Source organism: Equus caballus, chromosome 19 (genome assembly GCF_041296265.1).
Source record: "Equus caballus isolate H_3958 breed thoroughbred chromosome 19, TB-T2T, whole genome shotgun sequence".
Taxonomy (NCBI): domain Eukaryota; kingdom Metazoa; phylum Chordata; class Mammalia; order Perissodactyla; family Equidae; genus Equus; species Equus caballus.
The window spans coordinates 47,286,577-47,295,592 of NC_091702.1; positions in this window are offsets into that span (position 1 = coordinate 47,286,577).

A 9,016-nucleotide genomic window follows, 5' to 3' on the forward strand; every position below is an offset into this window, starting at 1 on the left:
AGTTTTTGTAAGAGAAAAATTTCAGTATCTGACTTGATTTGTATTATGCCTTTTTTTTTTTTAAGATTGGCACCTGAGCTAATATTTGTTGCCAGTCTTCTTCCTTTATTTTTTTTTTTCCTTCCCAAAACTCCCAGTACATAGTTGTATATTCTAGTTGTAGGTCCTTCTGGTTGTGCTATGTGGGATGCCGCCTCAGCATAGGTTGATGAGCGGTGCCATGTCCGCACCCAGGATCCAAACCTGTGAAACCCTGGGCCACCGAAGCGGAGCGTGGGAACTTGACCACTTGGCCACGGGACCGGCCCCTGTATTATACCTTTTTGATATCAAATTTATAGGCATGAACATGGACCTTTTTTAGTCACTGATGATTTTAACCCTTGATTTATCCCTGTGGGTTTATTGCTCTTAAGTAACAGGTAGTGTTATAGGCTGGATAAGAAGCTTTCTCTTAGTACCTTAACTTATTTCATACGCAAAAACTAATTTTGGGTGGAATTTCTTTTCTGGAAAGTATTTCCATGGACAATGAAAAGGAAAGCAGTCAAACAAATTCAGAAAAAGAAGAGGCAGAGGACGGCTTGCATGACAGTATTCAAATGAGTCAGCGAAAACCTGCTGTAACTGCAGGATTTGGTCATTGCAGAAAAGCGCTTTCTAGTACAGGATGATTGTATGTTCTCTATTGCTGCTAAACAAATTACCACACTTTGGCAGCTTGAAGTCACACTTGTTTATTAAGTCCAGGTAGGCTTGACAGGGCTCTCTGCTCAGCATCTCACAGGCTGAAATCAGGTTGTCAGCCAGGTGGGCTCTTGTCTGAAGTCTCTAGGGAAAGAATCTGCTTCTAGTCTTAGTTTGTTGGCAAAATTCAGATCCTTGCGTTTGTAGGACTGAAGTCCTTGTTTCCTTGCTGGCTGTCACGAACCACTCTAAGCTCCACCACCCACATTTCTTGACACGTGGTCCCCTCCGTCTTCAAGCCAACAGTGGTGCATCGAATCCTTCTTGGAATCTTACTTCCTTTTCTGCTATAAGTGAGACAAAGCCTTTTAAAGGGTTTATATGATTAGATTAGACCTGCCAAAATAACCTCCTTATGATTAACATAAAGTCAACTGATTATAACTTTGATAACATCTGCACATCCCTTTTGCTGTCTATGTTAAGTGAGATCGTAGAAGTAACGTCTGCTTCACGGTCTGAGGGATTAAGGTGGACATCTTCGGGAGCTGTTTTAGGATTCTACTCACCATGACAGTTTCAACTCAAGCCACCTGGCTCTGGCACAGTTAGATGGGCCAAATGGGCACGGGTAGGCCTGTGTGTTGAGTATGTTGACTCTCGTCAGATCATGCACTTGCAAGTGAGCAATAAAGACATAAAGTGCCCACTGTTCTTTCAATAAAACTTGGTCATTTACTAGGGGTCAGATACTGTTTTAGTTGTTCAGGATATTGATAAAGAAGACCTACTTTTGTGGAGATTACAATCTAATCCTCTCAAGAAGAAAAAATTTTCTGGTGACAGCAGTGAAAAAATTTTAAAAAATCATTTTCTGTAGGACTTACCTATTAATGAATGGTACCTGACAGAATGTTGAAATTTAATGTTTACTGGATGGATGACTGAACTGAAAGAAAGCATACGAAAATAAAACTAAGAGTCAACAAAGATCTTTCTGATGGTCAGGAGGGAATTCAGAAACAGAATCCTTGGGAAGGATTCATAACAGCCTTTCCAGAATTTCAGGTCTGCTAAAATAGTATCTAGCTAATCCAGTTATGTTAGTACTGTGCCTGAATCATTCCAATGTACTGTATTATGAAAAATGTGCAAATATGGCAGTGTGGAGTGACTTCGGTATAAGTGACTATTAGTATGTTTGTGATGAATGGCATTTAAAGCCTGCAATATGAAGAAAGAAAAGTGGTGCGTTGCTCCTGAAAGTTGATTTGCCTACAGAAACAGCATCTCGCATGTAATTGCTGCCTTAGAACAATTTGTTTTGTTGCTTGAAGGATAGGTAGGATTTAACCAAAAAGAGAAGAGACAGAATGTGCAAAAGTTCAGAGATAAGTTTGGCCCTTCCTCTGTAGGTCAGAAGTTAGCCATAGAAGAAACACTGATGATAATCTATTTGCAAATTCTTTTAACAAGTATTTGAATGCTTTCCATATTCTAGGCACTATTAACCACTACTAACACATCACTGAACAAAACAGGTAAAAATACCTGCTCTCAAAGAGCTTGCATGTAGTCAGGGGAGACAGACGATAGAAAAGAAGTAAGTTATATAGTGTGCTAAAAGGTGATAAAGTTCCATTCCAAAAAAAGGAATCGGGAAGGAGGAGGGGAGAGGGGATTGCAAAAGACTGTTTTCAGCTGATTAGAGAATATTATAATGCCTTTGTCTTTGAAAAGCTGATGTAGGAGAGACTGAAATATACCAAATAAGTGCAGTAATAAGCATGTTTTCTAGTAAGTCGTTCTCTTTAAATTGTGCTCGAAAGATAGCAGTTCAGGAAATGGAGCAATAATGTACCCAGTGCGACTGCAGTAGTCAGGCTGTGTGCTGCCCTACCCATTTAAGATCGTCCAGGAATAACTTGTAAATCAGGTATAAATGTGTAGTCTCATTTCAAATCAAGAAAAAGGAATATTCTGCCTAGAATTAGATGATTTAATCAAATACGTTAGAGATGACAGGTTACTCATGATGTCTGTGTGTACTTAGGTTTATAGTTAGGCCTTGATTGATTCTTAGAAAAGTACTTCTTATTTAGTTGAACATGAACATTGAAGAATAAAGAAAATAGTCAAAAAGTGACTACTCCTGATAGGGACAGCATTTCCAGAAGCAGCCTAATTTACCCCACAGCATCATGTAAGGGAGGAAACCCAACATGTTAATAAGAAGTGTAAGCAAAGATAGCTTCCAGCCTCTGAACACTGTGGCCAGCTGAGGGCAACCCTGTAAAGGGGAGATGACTTGGCATAGGTGAATTTGTGGCTCTTCTGGTGCATTAGGAAGGGACAGCAAATCCACTGGCACTTAAAGATACTTGCTATGGATTGAGTGATTTTTCCACTCCAATTCTAAAAACTAGCAAGCAAAATCTGTCTCCTCAGAATTCCTCAGTGGCTTCTTACTGCCTTGAATAGAAATACTTTTTTTTTAAAATGGCTGGTGAAGTCCTTCATGCTCTGGCTCCTGCTAACCTCCAACCTCACTGCTCTCTACAGTGCACTCTATTCCCCACCAATAGGGAACTACTTTCTGTTCCCACAGAGACCCAGTTTTGAGGCCAGCCCAGTGGTATAGTGGTTAAGTTCGCACACTCTGCTTCCACAGCCTGGGGTTCACAGGTTTGGATCCTGGGTGTGGACCTATACACTGCTCATCAAGCCACGCTGTGGTGGCGTCCCACATACCAAGTAGAGGAAGATTGGCACAGATGTTAGCTCAGCGACAATCTTAAGCAAAAAAACCCAAAAAAAACTCCCAGTTTCATTCCTGAACTTCTGCACCTGCTCCCTCCTCCCTGGCTGACTCCTACCCGTGCTTCATGTGTCAGCTGTCACTTTCTTCAGCAGGCCTCTCCTACCTCTCAAATACAAGTTAGATGTCCCTTCTATGGACTCCCATGATAAACACCTCTATCATGATCTTTATCATGCTGTTCAATTGCTGGTTTACCTCTCCTCCACCAGCTTTTGAGGGCTAGCACTGTAGTGCTCAGTGCCTGGGTTGGATGAGCCTGAGACACTGCTGGTTTTCTGCCCTATGCCCATTTTCCCCTTCCTGATAATAGAATCCTGATCTTGTCTACAATGGCAATGTGCCCAGCTTCCCTTGCAGCCCCAGACAGCAGCGAGGCAGTTTTGGCCAATGAGATATAAGCAGAAGGCTGCTGGGGCGTTTCTGAGAAACTTACTTTCCTGATAAAAGCATTGTCCCTTCCTCCTCCTTTCTACCTGGAGTGTGGTTAGAGTGTCTAAAAGTGACAAGGATAAGGTCTAACTATTTTCCCAGTGGTGACAAATACAAAGATAAAAGCTACGTGTTAAGGATGGCTGAACAGAAAGATAGAAGGAGACTGGATCCTTGATGCCACTGTGGGTTGCCATTCTAGCCCTGGGTTATCTGCGTCTCCAAACTTGTTACTATGTGAGGGTAGGGATTTTTATCTGTTCATTCAGGGATGTAACAGGAGTGGTTAACCTATTTGGTTAAGCCTCTATATTTGGGATTCTGTTATAGGCAGCTCACTGTTCAGATGTTTGTTCACGGAATGAAGAGTATAATAATAATAATAGCTCATTTGCTCAGTGCTTAACTACAAATTAGGGACCATTCTGGGTTCTTTACATGACTGCTCCACTGGGAGATGAACCATGGGAGATTCTGATAGGGAAAGGCTAGAGAAGACCAGGCCCCACAGGAAGGAACAGGGAAAGGTTTGTGAAGGAATTTGGGGGGAAATCCACCTCATTTCCCTAAGAAGGAAGATTTGGCATTAACAGCCAGCTCAACCAGGGCCTGTCCATTACTTGATTCCTAAGGATTGGAGTCAGATCTCACTCAAATATTGCAATGTGCAAATGCACTTCTGTCTTTGCTCAATTATTTAACCCACATTAAGTCTCTCTCTCCCCCTAATCAATCATGCCTTACTTCTCTAAGGGCAAAGTAGTCCTGTCTATCTGTCCATCCATTTGTCCATCCATCCATCCATCCATCTACTTGTCACGTGGATCAGACACCTGCTACACCAGAGCCCGTTCTAGGGAAGACTTTGGCTCACAGCTCCGACTTAAAGAGCACCCTTTGGTAGCCCATTTTCCACTATGCTGACTGGACCAGGGCTGGGAAACTGACCCAAGAACTGCCAAACCTTAAGTTGCCCAATGTGCTATGACATGTCCTGGAGCAAAAAGGTGATCTGAACAATCAAATTCTTCAAGGCTTTGACCTGAGAAATACTGAGAGAATGGTGTGGTTAGCAGTGGGAGGCAAAGCTTGAAGGAGAGGGGTGATGAGGTACCACAGGGGCTACGGCAGTCCAGCGTTCTGAGAAAGCAGGAGCTGTGAGGATGCACACCATGAGGCAGAGACAAGATATACAGAATAGAAGACAATGCTTGTTGGAGATGGCAGAAAAGTGGACAGAGACAGAGATGCAAACAGCTGCCTGGGGAATAGCCGAGACCCGTTAATGAAAGAGACCAAGAGTAAACCGCCCCCTCCCCACAGCTCCCCACATTCTTAGAGCTGCCTTGGATTCCAGTTCTGGCTGTGAGACCCAGTTCTGTATGGGTCCCTCTTCTCCGCGTGGCCTGGTTGTAGGGCATTTCCTAGATTCCTAAGCAGATACATCTTTATAAGTCTCTGCCTTACATAAAATAAATTAAGTTCTGTTGAACCAAAGGAGCCTATCAAGAACATCCCCAGCAAGTCAGGTGGCCAAGTCATATCTCCCTGTTTAAGTAATCCATTGACTTTAGGACATTTTTTCCTCATCTGATACTTTCTCATATTGTCGTTTGGAGCACGTGGGATGTGCTTGGATAGCTCCTTGAGAGAAACTCCCCACTGTGTCTGAACTTTAAGTTCCAGCAAGGGAAGCCTCAGAAGCCTCCAGCATCCAGGGTGAGTCTTTGGCTCTCTCCTAAAGAAACCAGGCAGAAATTCATCAATTCACTCCCTTAGGTCAGTGAAGAAACCTATCTCCCAAGAGACACCAGAGTAGGCATTGCCTACAACCCGGGGCAGAATCATGCCCTCTGAATCTTCGCTTGGTCCAATACCAGTCATTTGAAAACAGTCTGTGGCAGAGGATTCTGGGAGTGCCTGACAGACAGGCGGAGTCCCTCACCTTTGCAAGGCAAGAGTACATTCTCTCAGTTTCTCTCTTTGGAGTTAGGCAAAAGGATTTTTACAATAGAGTACAAATTCTTGCTTCCGATTCCACTTCCCAGATTCATTTAGGGGAAACGTTTTAGAAATGTAATTTTTCCTTTGGTTGCAATTGTATTGCTAAGGGAAGACGGTTTTTTTGTGGGGGAGGGAAACTTGCTCCTTTACTTGGATAAACCCTAAATGGCCAACGAACTTTTGAATATACTTTCCATGAACCATTTATCCAGTTGTAGGTCTATTTTCTTTTTGTTTACTCTGAAAAATCCCAACAATTCTTGGGGAATAAGTCAAATTGCTCAAATACCACTTCCTTATCCTTTAAGCCACTCCCATTTAAATCATCTTCTATGTTAAAATTGTTTTTAAACTATTCCACTTTTTCACTTTTTAACTAATTTGTAATTTATTATAGTAGATATGAAATATGGATCCAAATGATTATTTCTCCCTAAAATGTAATTTTTCATCAGCATTTAGTGAATCAAAAATTATTTTCACACTTTTTTTTCTTTTCTTTTTTTTGAGGGAGGAGGGGAAGATTAGCCCTGAGCTAAGATCTGCTGCCAATCCTCCTCTTTTTTGTTTGCTGAGGAAGACTGGCCCTGAGCTAACATCCTTGCCCATCTTCCTCTACTTTATATGTGAGATGCCTACCACAGCATGGCTTGACAAGCATTGCATAGGTCTGCACCCGGGATCCAAACTGGCGAACACCAGGCTGCCAAAGCGGAACCTGTGAACTTAACTGCTGTGCCACCAGGCCAGCCCCTCACAGTTTTTATTTTACCTAGCTTAAGCAGATTTGGGTGATATTTTCTGACATATATATTTTTTTGTTCCCGTCATCTATTGTGCTTTTAACCTACTATCAGAAAAGTGAAATATTTTGTAATAAATTTTAAACTTTGAAATATATTGTCAATGCCATTAGGGCAAGTATTCCCACTAAATCTTTTTCCTTTTTCCTTTATGTCATAGTGGTACTCAACCCTGGCTGACATTAGAATCACATGGACTCTTTCCCAGAGATCCTTATTTAATTGGTCTGCACTGGGGCCCCAACATTTTTTTTTTTTTCAATTTGTTAGTGAAGAGATTCTAACATGCAGGCAAGATTGAGAATCACTGCACACTTTACTTGATATTCTTTCCTATTCATTCCTGTTTATTATTATGTTCTCTTTAACATGAAGTCTACCTAACCAGCAACAGAATATGTTTATCCATTTATTGAAGTCCTTTATTTCTGACAGTGAAGTGCTATAATTGTTTTTGCATATGTTCTGTTTGTCCCTTATTAGATTAATCCTTAAACATGTGCTGCACTCAGACTTTCTATACTAACATCAGGATAAAGTAAAAATAAATCTGATTGTGAAGTTTTGTATATCTTTGACCAGCTGCTCTGTGTATACAGCTGTAGATGTTTGTGTCCATATTTGCATTGCTTAGAAAAGCATTCTTATTATTAGGCCAGTGGGATCGTCTCTGGTAGTCTCTGTTACCTAAAAGCCCTATGGCATTAATACTAGCCTGCCAGTGGAGATCTTTTAGTTGACTGATTGAACTAAACTATGTGCTGGGAGCTGAAGGAAGGTGAACAGGACAGTTTCTTTATTATGAAGCATTTAGAGCTATCATTGGCTATAAAAAAAACCCACTCTTTCAAGCTCTCGTTACTTATCCTCTTCAGGGGTCAGAATAGCAGGGCAAATGAATTTGAGCTTGTGTTTGCTTGGGTTCTGGAGGCAAACAGTGTGGGATCATATTCTTACTGTACTAACTAGCCATGAGGCCTTGGACAAGTAACTTTACCTCTCTATGCTCAGTATTCTGTAAACAGGGGATAATAGTAATTACCTCATGAGTTTGCTATGGGAATTAAATGAGTTATATGTGTACAGTCTTTAGAATGCTCTCTCGTGTATAATAAGCACTTAATATGAACTATTATTATAATAGGAGGGAGATTGGCCAAGTGGCACTAGTAGAGTGGTAAGCAGAATGCAGAACACAGAGGAAGACATTATTTAGGGCATCTTTAAAATAAGTTTCCTTTTCTCCACCCCCCCCCCACCCCCCCGCCCAGGCTTTTCACTATTTTCTCCTTCCTTCTCTTCCACTTCTTCTTTTCTCCTTCCTAAACAATTTGGCCCAAAATCTACTAGGTAGGGCCAAAGAAGGAATACTATGAACAACTGTATGCCAGTAAGTTAGATAATATAGACAAAGGGACAAATTCCTAGAAAGACATACTACTAAAACCCACTCAAGAAGAAATAGTCAATCAAAATAGACCTATAACAAGTGAAGAAATTAAATTAATAATAAAAAACTTCCCACAAAGAAATGCCCACGCCCAGATGGCTTCACTGCTGAATTCTACCAAACATTTAAAGAAGAATTAAGACCAAGTCTACAAAAACTCTTCCAAAAGAATAGAAGATGGAGGAACACTTCCCAACTCATTCTGTGAGACTGGTATTAACTAGATACCAAAACCAGACAAAGACATCGCAAGCAAACTACACACCAATATCTTATGAATATGGATGAAAACTCCTAAACTACTAGCAAACCAAATCTAGCACATAAAAAAGAATTACACACCACAAACACATGGGATTCATTCTAGGAATGCAAGGTTGGTTTAATATCAGAAAATTAATGTAATACACTGAATCGATACAATAAAATACAAAACCACATTATCATCTCAATAGAAGCAGAAAAAAAGCACTTGACAAAAATCCAATGTCTTTCCATGATAAAAAACACTCAACAAACTAGAAGAGGACTTCCTCAACTTGGTAAAGGCCATCTACAAAAACCCACAGCTAACATCACACTAAATGGTGAAAGACTGAATCCTTTCCCCCTAACATCAGGAACAAAACAAGGATGTCCACTCTCACCACTTCTGTTCAACTTTGTACTGGAGGTTCTAGCCAGTGCAATTAGACAAGAAAAGAAATAAAAGGTATCTAAATTTGAAGGAAGAAGTAAAACTATCTCTATTTGCAGATAACATGATCTTGAAGGATATAAAAATCTAAGGAATCTACCAATAAACAAGTTCAGCAAGTTTGA